This window comes from Phalacrocorax aristotelis, chromosome 8 (genome assembly GCF_949628215.1).
Source record: "Phalacrocorax aristotelis chromosome 8, bGulAri2.1, whole genome shotgun sequence".
Classification (NCBI taxonomy): Eukaryota; Metazoa; Chordata; class Aves; order Suliformes; family Phalacrocoracidae; genus Phalacrocorax; species Phalacrocorax aristotelis.
Window position 1 is genome coordinate 45,503,820 of NC_134283.1, and position 6,751 is coordinate 45,510,570.

The 6,751-nt window shown below is 48.6% G+C and overlaps 1 long non-coding RNA gene across 2 annotated transcripts; it reads right to left on the reverse strand.

The window, feature by feature from the left end:
* Positions 1-697: 697 nt before the first annotated feature.
* On the reverse strand, positions 698-6,357 carry LOC142061646 (uncharacterized). Of its 2 annotated transcripts, XR_012662183.1 has the most exons (5): positions 5,407-6,357; positions 5,075-5,315; positions 3,805-3,852; positions 2,480-2,763; positions 698-906 (listed from the first exon to the last, which is right to left on the reverse strand). It is a non-coding gene; the product is annotated as an uncharacterized LOC142061646 (long non-coding RNA). The 2 variants fall into 2 exon arrangements; XR_012662184.1 differs by lacking the exons at positions 3,805-3,852; positions 5,075-5,315; positions 5,407-6,357 and adding an exon at positions 1,019-1,148 and having other exon boundaries at positions 2,480-3,342.
* Between the last annotated feature and the right edge of the window lie 394 nt (positions 6,358-6,751).

The following is a 6,751-nucleotide window of genomic DNA, read 5'->3' on the forward strand; positions in this document are numbered from 1 at the left end:
GCCAGAGAGTGACTTTGGGAAGAAGGCTAATTTTCGGTGCTACTTCTCCCGGGTGAAATAGAGATTCGATGTTAAGGGGTGCTCTGACCGTGCTCACACTTTACACCAGGAGGTTTAGGGAAACCCCCATGGCCTTGTTAGGACCCTCAAAGCCTGTGGCCAGCGAGCAGGAATCCGCAGGATGCCGCATTTTCAAGCGGCCAGCTTGGATTCAGCCACGGCACCGGCTCAAGGCATTGCTGCCCAACTTCTCGTGTGCTGCGGAGCACAAGGCTCCTGCTCGCCCTCGGCTGCCGGGCATTGCTGAAGGTGCCCTGTTGCAGAGGAGATCCCCTCCCACGGGGAAAACTGGACGTGTGCTCTACGTGAGCCAGCCTTGCTAACCAGCTATCTGCACACCTCCTCTGCCTTGGAAGGATTCATCTCACAGGGTCTCGCGTGTGCATCTGAGTCACCCTGGCTTGCCTTTACGGTCAAAGGCTGTGACTCATCTGACTTATTATGGTAGTCTACTTTGAGATAAGGAAAGTGCCTTATAGAGCCTCCTTTTTTCCATTGCCCGTAAAGCCTCAAATGATTTACTCGTATATCTACATCTGCATTACAGATATCTGTCTGACGAGGCAAATCCCACAGTAGATAAGTCGAAATAAAGGCTGAAAACAGTAAGAAGTATTGAGAACCACAGCAACATAAATACAGCAGTTAAAAATAGTTTACTGGTTCAGAGAGCGATACACATAAGTTGCTGATAATGGTGTAGATTAATGTGCAAAAAGTAAAGATATGCTTTTGTTCTGGTTTTATTTTCTCAGCAGACCTGGGGACCTAGACTGCGGATCTGCTTTGCCTGCTGAGTGTCTTCCAGACACACCATTCTGCTTCTCCATGTCTCAGTTTCTCCCTCTGCGATACAGAGAAGATAATAATTAACCAACATTTTTGTAAACTGGATTGACCGAGACTGGTAAAAAGGGAAAAGGCATTTCATAGCAAGAGAGAACTGGAGCAGAATTACAATCCATGAAGCTCTGTCAGCTTTCTGAGCTCCCTCAAGCGTTGCATTCCTGGGTTACTCTTGTGCTTGAAAGTCAACACTCTTGCCAAGCGGTATCATCTGAAGATTTGCCACCCTGCTTAGCTGCGGGCTGCAAAGGAAAGGAACTTGATGATAATAGAAAAAAGCTGCAAAGGCCCGAGCTGGGTACAGACGTCGGCTTTTTGCACTGCGTGACCCGGCTCCGAGCCCGCCACGCGCGCGTTGCGTAAGCTGCCCGCACCAAGCCGTGAGCCGCGGTCATCCCGGCTTGCGAGGGGCTGGAGCCGGGAGAGCTGGATGTGCTGCAAATCCCAGGCAACCCGGCCGGGCTGCGAGCAGGCTCCGGCACCGAGTGATGGGGTGGGGATGACGGGTGAAAGAAAATCTGCAGTGAGAAGTCTTGGCAGCGGCGCGGAGGGGATTGAGATGCTGTATAAGCACAGGCCAAGGCTGTTTATACTGCCAGAGTTTCTTGGAAGAGACTAGCAGCGTTTCTGCATCTAGCAAGCCCATCTCTACCCAGCGCGCTCCATACGGCATGTTCACAGAGCAGTCCTCCAACTTCTTGCGATGGTTAGTGTATTAATCAAAGGTTATAGGAAAAAGAAAACAGGACCATAGCAACCAGACTAACATAGCCGGGCGGTATCTAAACATCAAGCCCATATACATTAGAGTGAAGTGAGTTGTTTGGGGGATTACACTTCAGGTTTCCATGGAAAAAAACTCCCATAGAACATACTTCCAGCCGAATTACTGTGTAAACTGACAAGAGGTTTCAGAGCTCCAGCTTGATGTTTTTAATGAGCATTATCTAGCTGTTGCCAGCACTTTACAATTTCAAAATTTAGCTTAGCTGTATTTTCTCCGGGGTCTAGAATTCTGCCTGTATTTGCTGTGAAAATAATGAAGGAACAAGAAATGGCCTCCGCAGTTATTCAATCATCTGCTTAGCTATCCAGAGTGAAAACAAGCAAACACACACGCTGGAGGTAGAAGCCGGGGGCGAGCTGACTGCGGCTGCCTCAGAGCGACGTACAGCACGAAAACATCAGTATCTCCTCAGAAATGCTGCGCACACAAAGGGCAGGCAGACTCGCTTATACGGACAAAACACGCAGAAAGAAATAGGAGCAAAAATCCCCCCAAATCAGCAAAGCTAATTAATCGCAGGCTGTAGCAGCCAGACACAACCCGCTGTTGTATTTCTCCAATGTACATTTAAGATGCTGTCAGGTGCCATGGTGGAAGGGGAACTCATCGTCACTTAAGGAAGATCCCTGCTCTGTTTAGGGATGCATCGCCTCCTCTCAGCAACGCGGTGGGAAGTCATTAGCATGTTTAAGAGTACCCTGGGTTTTGCACAGAAGGGAATAGCTCAATAGCTCTGCACTGGCAAGGAAAGGGGCCATAGGATTTTAAAGACCTTTTGTTTCTTACCTCCAGTATTTGAAGCCCACCGGGGTCACCAGAATATGAAACGCTGCTAAGTTTCAGCCAGTGAGACTCTCCAGGTCAGTAAAATTAGTTTTTCTCATCCAGAGCTGGATTCATGGGTAAGAATGAAGTATTGTGCAGCAGAATTACTGTACTATTGAACACCAATATTTTTAATGTCAACGTGACACATATTTCTGGCTGGGAGTTGCAGGTACTGTACGGTCTTGCCAGGATATATTTTAATGAAAAAACAGGAAAGTCTTCCTTGCTTTTAAAAGCATGATCTGAAATAATCCGATTTGAATATTTTCATGTTACTCAACATGGGATCATTTTAATAGATGATGAATACTTACCACATTAATATATAATTCATGACGGAGATAAAATACTTTAACAACACTTATTATTTGAGAATAAGGACTATTCCCTATGACTACATAACAGTTACAAAAGTTAGGCTGATGGCAGGTTTTACTGCTTTTGTGATTCAACTGGAAATCATTGTTTTCGTCGCTCCCTGCCAGCTCTTCCTCCTCGCCCCCTCTCCACGCAGCTGCATATAACCTTAGTTACAGCCCCTCGCTCCCGTGGGCCCTGGGGGGCCAGGGAGGAGGGGGTCACCCTGGCCCGAGGAAAAGGCAGCCCCAAGAGAGGCTGAGGTGAAATAACACCGTGCTCGTAGGCACCGGCTACGACCGGCAGAGCCAGGAGCGTCGATGTTTCGAGAGCTGGCAGATGTTGCTGCAGCTGGGGGCAAAGCCCCTGCCTTGCGAGCCGCTCTGCACTGGGGGAGTGGGCGGAGAGGGAGGTGGGGGGGGCGAAAGCCCCCATGCTGCACCCCCCCGGACAGCACACGCTCCTGCGCCCCCCGCATCTCCGCCGGTGCTCCAGGCTGGTCCCTACAGGCACCAGTGGGCTGGGAAGGCCCCCCAGTGCGTTCCCAGTTTGGACTGGAAAGGTGGGCTGATGAGCAGTTCATAATAAAGGGTGCTATCTGAGCACAAGTCACACGCACCAAGGCAGATTTCATTGACAATCAATAGTTTAAGAACTTTTAAATTTGCCTGTTCCCCTTTTCCCAATTTTTTCTTACTTCTTATCTGAAATCTGCAACAGAGAATCTGCTCACAGCCCCACTTTGATTTAATGGAAAATTAACATTCTGTTCTTCCACTTAGCTGGTTTTGTTTGGGTTGCTGCCCTGCGAGCGAGGCTTTGCAGCGAGACCTAACGGCGGGCGGCCGCGTGGCTGTGGACGAGCCACAGCGCAGGCTCCGCATCGCGTGAATTCGCCCCCGGGCGCCGACTCCCCGCGAACCCACCTGTCTGCCTACAGGCCGAGTGCGTCGCTACGAAACCCTCACGCTGGCCTAAAAAAGAAACGACAACTGGCTAAACGTGCTAGGTCTCGACTTGAACCCAAAACGTGTCCCCTCTGCAGCTCTGCCTGCAGGAAAATTTTCTTGCAATTTATGGGAAAACTTCCAGTTTGACTGTGATGCCAGGAGACGACCCAGCCCTTCCTCCTTTTGTCATCCATTTCTCAATCCCAAATAAAAGGAACTTAAAAGAAAAAAAAATAGCTGGTTTTGTGTGCACACAAACAGAAGAGGTGTTACTCTTTTTGTCCCGCATTCCCTAATTAAACCAATCTATTTTTTTTCACAAAGTAAAATTTTGGATGTCTTGTACAACTAACTGAAAGATCCTGAATGCACAAAGAACCAAGAGGTGTTTTTTTTGTTGGGGTTTGGGGTTTTTTTGGCCATTTATCCTCTGCATCCTGCGTACAGGCAGGCAGGAGGCAGAAATGTGCCTCAGAGCCCGTTGCACTCAGAGGGAAAGGGAGGCCCTCGCTGTGTCTTACCGGGAGGCTTGATCTGCTTTGTGCGAGCTGTGCAGCTCCCCGGGGCCGTGGGGTCACTGTGGGCTCCGCTGCATCCCCCTGCACCGCTGGGCCGCCAGCCGGGGGCACCCCACGGAGCCGGGGGCGTCCCATGGAACCGGGGGCGTCCCACCGAGCCGGGGGCATCCCACCGAGCCGGGGGCGTCCCATGGAGCCGGGGGCGCCCCACGGAGCCGGGGGCGTCCCACGGAGCCAGGGGCGTCCCACCGAGCCGGGGGCGTCCCACCGAGCCGGGGGCATCCCACCGAGCCGGGGGCGCCCCATGGAGCCGGGGGCGTCCCACCGAGCCGGGGGCATCCCTCTGAGGCTCCGCACACCACACCAGGACCACGCTCCAGCCTGGCATCGTGCAGGGCTCGGTGCCGTGGCAGGGGAGGGCGGCGAGGGGCTTGCAGGGTAGAACTTGCTGCGTATCGCCACGTCCCCTGCGTACGCTGTGGTGATTTATTTAGGCAGGGGAAAAGCCAAGGAAGCGCTCCCGACTGAACAGTGCTCCTGACTCTTATATTTAAACAACTTCATAGCCAGGGAATGTGTTTTTCCTCTCTCCTTTCCTGTGTTTTTCATGATCATTTGTTAAATATATTGCAACCCACTATTTACCTCACTCTGAAACTCTGAGACCTTCTGTGGCTTTATTCCCTCCTGGCATTCTCTAAATAAACCGCTGCATATTTGCAACAAACCTTACAAGAATTGATAGGAGTAATGTGGAAAATGTAATCCCATTCCATGCACGTGTAAGTTTAAGTGATCCGCTCTAAAAGCACCTCCGCAGCACACGGGCCAGGCTGCCCCGTGTCCTCCGTCCTTGCGTGAGAGCTTGAGCCTATTAATGGAAGCAATTACTGGGTGGGAAAACTCTCACCAGCCAGTATGTAGACAGGAGGATCATTTTCAAATTTAAGCTCTACATTCACTCCCGGTCTGAAACAAAAATAAGAATAGATCCGAGGCAGAATTAGGCCTTTTAAGCTCAATTAAAGCTCAGGCAGAACATTAAGATCTTCATACTTACCCCACGAGTTAAGATCACTTGATTGCTGCAAATTTATTCCAAATTAACGGTGTGCGAAGGAGTGAAGAATTAATCCAATGATGTGGGCTTGGACCAATCAATCATTTATAATTATGATCATCTTGTCTTTTGTCAATATGCATATTTAAAATTTAATTCTGATGCTTTATTCAGACATGACAGTGAAATCGCCAGAGATTCACGAGTGAAGAGAGGCCTGTTCAATTAAAAAAAAAAAAAAAACCACAAAAAACAAAACCCTCCCCGCAAACCCTGAGATTTAAAGCAGGTTATGTTATTTGAACATCAAATAAATGAACAGAAATAAACTACCCCATGGCATCCGAATCGTTATCTTGGTTGTGTAAACATGTGAATAAATAAACACAGTCTAAGAGATACTGAAATTAACATGAAACATCTGCGTCTCTCAGAGCTGTTACTGACATATAAAACTGTGAATTCTCAACCTCCGGATCAAACCTACCATTACGCGATAGTTAAGTACATCTGGTTCAGATAAAAGGATTTAGAGTATAGAATTCCAGGAGAGGATAAAATAGCCAGAGAAAACATGAAAGCCTATTTCAGCTAATCAAGCAGATGTTCTCATTACTGAATCGTTGCTACCGAAATCCATACCCAGGGCGTTCTTCTTCCACGTAAGGTTATATTCACAGGTCCCTTTGCATTCTTTAGCTTTTAAGAACAATACAACTGCTGGGGATTTTGTTCCAATCAAATGTAATTAAGCGATTTGATTGTTTTACCGAAGTGCGCGTTTTTAATGGGAAAAGCACCGGGCAGACAGCTTGCACAAGCAGATGCCGCTCGTGGCACAGCGTTTACCTGCAGCTGTTGTTAAAAATGACTTTGCTCTGTTTCCCTTCTGCCAGTTCCGTCTGCCTTCGAAGAAACCCCGCGTACTCCTCCGCAGATCGCTGCAGCTCCGGAATTAGCAAACCCTTTTTACAATTGATTAACTGAACTCAGGCCAGTTAATTCCCGGATTTGTTTAACTCAAGGCTGGCTGCTAAAAATCAGTGGCCTGATTTGCAGAGGATTGAGCAAATATCCCTCCAAACAAACAGTCCAAAGTGAAACAAGGACCCTCTTCTCGTGTGTTGCACAATCCAAAGGCGCTCAAAGCCACTATTTTGCATGCATTTAAAGACAGAAGTAGACTCAAAATACTCAGTGGTGAGACTGTATGTCTGAAAGGCGTGGAGAAGGCTAAAATACAGAGCGCTATTTTTATAGTATTCCAGCCCGATTATTTCAGCTTCTTCGCTAAATAACATCCCAATGGTTGATGACAGTAACCGAGGCCATCAGAGAAAATCTG